This window comes from Schistocerca nitens, chromosome 2, assembly GCF_023898315.1.
Source record: "Schistocerca nitens isolate TAMUIC-IGC-003100 chromosome 2, iqSchNite1.1, whole genome shotgun sequence".
NCBI classification, from domain to species: domain Eukaryota; kingdom Metazoa; phylum Arthropoda; class Insecta; order Orthoptera; family Acrididae; genus Schistocerca; species Schistocerca nitens.
Window position 1 is genome coordinate 350129649 of NC_064615.1, and position 4540 is coordinate 350134188.

The window sequence follows — 4540 nt, forward strand, 5'->3', positions numbered from 1 at the left end:
TTGCCACCACATTGCGCAATCACTGTATCGGAATGCTATAATAATGTACAGTGAAGGATCAGCTCATCGGATGTGTTAGTGTGCACAAATACAAGGTAACTTATAACTGAATTTATGTACCTACCTTGATTTTTTCCTTATCATAACACCTCTCAGGTTTCTCTCCGTTTGAACTAAAGTGATTACCGAGTGTCCCTACTGAAAGAACATTAAAGACCAGTGTTTTTGCTAATTAATGCCTCTTGAACATAGTAAAAGAAAAGAAAGTTAAAGTTAATGTGGCAAGAGAGTGAGTTAAAGTTAATGATGCTTGATGAAAATAATTTTCCTAGTAAAACTGCTTATTAATGTGTTGTTGCCAACTTCAAATTAAAAGTTCTTAAGACTGAGGCTTATAAAGTTTTGCAATGTAAATGATCACATTACTGCATGTTGTAAATCGCAGAAGGTGAGTCAGTATCTTACATATATGTTAATTTTGTGTCTCACTGTAGTAAAAGCGGAAAACTGCAGTTGTGAAACGTTATATACTCATGTTTGCTAAGTGTTTGTCTCTCTTGTGAATTAGAAGTGCATATTAATAGTATAACAGGATCCACAGTTTGTCTATTGTTAATGCTCGGTAACAAGTAATGGAAAGACCACTAATTAGGAAAACCATAATTTCTTTATTCAAATGATAGTGAGAAGCAACCTGTTAGTGGATTCCAATTAACTTTCATTTTAAATAGTAAAGTATTTAACTGAGAGAGACTTAACCTATGTCCAATTTGTGATCCTGCAGTGAATGTTAATAGTAATGTTATAAAGACCATTCAGTTTGAACAAGTCCTGAAAGTAATAGTGTTTCGGTATCTGTTATATGTTTGAAAATAGTTTGTGCTGCTCTAGCTGCTAGCTTCAATCTTACCGTAAACATATGTATGTGTCAGAGTTCATTGCACTCGCGTGTGACCAAGTATAGGTTGTGTTTATCCGTTAAAGTTACTAATGACTATTTTCTTGAACGAGAATATTAATCATTCTCTTGCCTAGTTAGGCTGGCGACCGTTTTCTTTATCCGTTAAACAGTGCAGATAGGCAAAATTTTGTTTGTTACTGTTCGAATATTTACGTAATTCTGACTTTCATTTCCGATAAGCCACCTCCGTTAGGTACAACACGGTCAACATAACAAAATTCCTCTCAGAGGGTAACACTGCTCTGTTGCTTTATACCATAGTTGCTTTAACAAGATAGTTTTATTTCACGACCTGCTTCCAACTTTAAGGTTATGGTATATCAGTAGCAGACGGAAGTGTTATAAGGTGTACAATGGGCAATGCGGGATAGGCTCGAAGATCTAGATTTCGCAGACGACATTTGGTTAATAGCATAAGGATATCGAGACATCGAAAAGAAACTGGCCAGGTTACAGAGAGAGGCGGAAGTTGCAGGCCTCAAGATAAATGTTCGCAAAACTAATGCGAGTAAATTTGACCATCACGAATAGGCTGGCCATTAATGGAGAGGACGTAGAACAGGTCCAATCTTTCCTCTACCTCGGGAGTACAGTCAAGACTACAGGAGGCGCTCAGGAGGACATCCGTAGTCGCATCCACAAAACAAATGGTGCGTCTGTACAACCGTACCCTGTCTGGAGAAATAGGAACGTCTCAAAGAAGACCAAACTCCGGCTTTTCAATAGCAATGTGAAGGCTGTTCTGTTGTATGGTTGCGAAACATGGAAGGTGACTAACCACATCAAAAACCAGCTCCAAGTTTTCATCAACCGCTGTCTCCGGCGTATTTTAAATGTGAGATGGCCAGATACGTACAATGGAAAATGAAGATCTTTGGAGGGAGACAAACCAGCAACCAATCAGTTTACAAACCAAAGAAAGAAAATGGAACTGGATTGGGCATATATTAAGACAACCAGATGGAGCTACTGAAAGGATGGCTTTGGATTGGAAACCTCAAGGAGTTAGAAAACGTGGTCGTTCCAAACAAACGTGGAAAACGACGATCGAGAGAGAAACTGCAGAAGATGGGAAAACCTGAAGTGAAGTGAAGAGACTTGCTAGAAATCGTACCAGGTGGAGGAATTTCGTCACGGCCCTATTTTTCAGAGGGAACGACGGGAACTAAGCATTAACTACCACGCCTACCACATGGAAACAACGTCACAGCGTGGACAAATATCAAGCCACTGTCGAACCTGTGGCCATCTTGAACGCTTGCTCTGCACTGGCCAATAGCAATGCCTGGTCGCCGGCAACACGGCGCAACACCGGGATCGCTAAACTTGCCTGGGCATGCGACTGCGGAGATGGCTGGACAGACGTCAGCTACAATCCAACACACAGGTGAATGAGCAATAGCTGAGGCTGGTGCAAAGATCGACAACTTGTAAATAGCGAGAATAATTGAGTTCTAACAACGTTTTGCTATCGCCTTTGATGCTAGGACTGTTGATATTTTTAAAAATTTCTGGAATCTGATGTATAGATATTAAAAAAATATCATTATCGGTCCCGATATATTGGAAAAAGGATCGGTATATCGATATATCGACAGAAAAAGTCGACGTACTGCCCTATGAAGATATCAGCTGCTCTTGTAAATATACTGTATAATATTCTGTACATCAACAAGCTAGCAGCCTGCCTATAATCCTTAGAGCAAGAATGGAAAGTTCATCGATGCACGTTGGCGCTTGGCCGTAACCACCTTGCTAACAACATGGTAACTGCACGCAAGTGACACAATAAAGGTGCCGCTGGGACCATAGTTAGGTTTCGTCATATGCCGGATTTGTCTAGAACACTTTATTTTGTCGACTTCCCTGTCTTTTTTTTATTTTCATTTCTGTCAACGCCAGCGGCCTAGCAGCTGTAGCGTCAAAAGTTCGACCACAAACGACAATTTGGTCATTTAGACTTTTGAAACTTGCTGGCAGATTAGAAATGTGTGCCGGACCGAGACTCGAACTCGGGACCTTTGCCTTTCGCGGGCAAGTGCTCTACCATCTGAGTTACCCAAGCACGACTCACGACCCGTTCTGAGTCGTGCTTGGGTAGCTCAGATGGTAGAGCACTTGCCCGTGAAAGACAAAGGTCTCGAGTTCGAGTCTCGGTCCGACACACACTTTTAATCTGCCAGGAAGTTTCATAGCATCCCACACTCCGCTGCAGAGTGAAAATCTCATTCTGCATGTAGACTTTTGTTCATAATTTTCAGCAACTGTTTTTGAAGAAAGCCGATGTGAAGAAATAGCACACTACTTGCGTCAAAAATTTTTTCTTAATGCAACTAGTGTGCTATTTCTTTACATCGGAAATCTTGTTATTCCATTCACATTGCCAGCCCATCATCCCCAAGTGCAATCGGACTTCTTCTTTGTGCCACTTATACTTACTTCCTACATTCAAAGAGAAACACTGGACGTGATGAAAGCTCAAAAAGTAGTAAGACTACTTTACACAGTGAAGGCAAAATTATGTTCTACTACATTTTCAAAAAGAAAAAAAATTCAAATATTTTCCGATAACTGAGAAAAAAGATGTAATATATAATACAAATATCGGCATTTGATATTGCCATTTCGATATCGATATAACGGGGAAAATTCGAATCGACCATTTGTAGTAGAGTGCTGAGCTGCCTGCAACTTAGGCAGCTCTGGGTTAATGCTAGCATCCAGAGAGGCAAGGTTTGTCTTATAGTTCCACCTAACGTCATGAAAATATTTCGCATGTGGACATCCGTGAGCAAAATGCGACATAAGCTGACGTCTCCGCACATTCATTATCAGTGCAGTATCAAGATGGTATCAACAGTAGGTCAAGATTTTGTTAGGACCTTATCTGTAATCGCCTCCAAGAAGAGTCAATGTGGCCATTCTACAAGTAGCTGTAGTGATCGTTCACTAGATTCAGGAAAAGACCAAATTTAATGAGAGATCAGTGCAAGTGAAGTTTAACTATTGTCGCGCACCAGTTTCATAAAAAAAACTAAACTCCTCCCGAACAGGCCATGCAGGCCCAACGGTACCGACCGGCCGCCGTGTCATCCTCAGACCAACAGGCGTCACTGGATGCGGATAGGGACGGGCATGTGGTCAGCACACCACTCTCCCGACAGTATGTCAGTTTACGAGACCGGAACCTCTACTTCTCAATCAAGTAGCTCCTCAGTTTGCCTCACAAGGGCTGAGTGCACCCCGCTGGCCAACAGCGCTCGGCAGACCGGATGGTCACCCATCCAAGTGCTAGCCCAGCCCGACAGCGCTTAACTTCGGTGATCTGACGGGAACTGGTGTTACAACTGCGGCAAGGCCGTTTGCAAGTTTCATACTTAAGTCAAACAGTGAAATATTTACGTTAATAAATTATTGTAAATTGTTGCTAATCTCTAATAAGTAACGTTGTGTGGCATGATTGGCTGCGAGACCACTAGCTGGAGCTTCATCCGCCTAATTCGAAAGGTTTTTCTTACTCATCGCACACACTTCGTGAAGTGTAAGTGTATGCTGATCAACCAGAACATTATGAGCACC

At 41.6% G+C, this 4540-nt stretch overlaps 1 pseudogene; it reads right to left on the reverse strand.

The window, feature by feature from the left end:
* Window positions 1-4209: 4209 nt before the first annotated feature.
* On the reverse strand, window positions 4210-4327 carry LOC126238589 (5S ribosomal RNA; annotated as a pseudogene).
* Window positions 4328-4540: the final 213 nt, after the last annotated feature.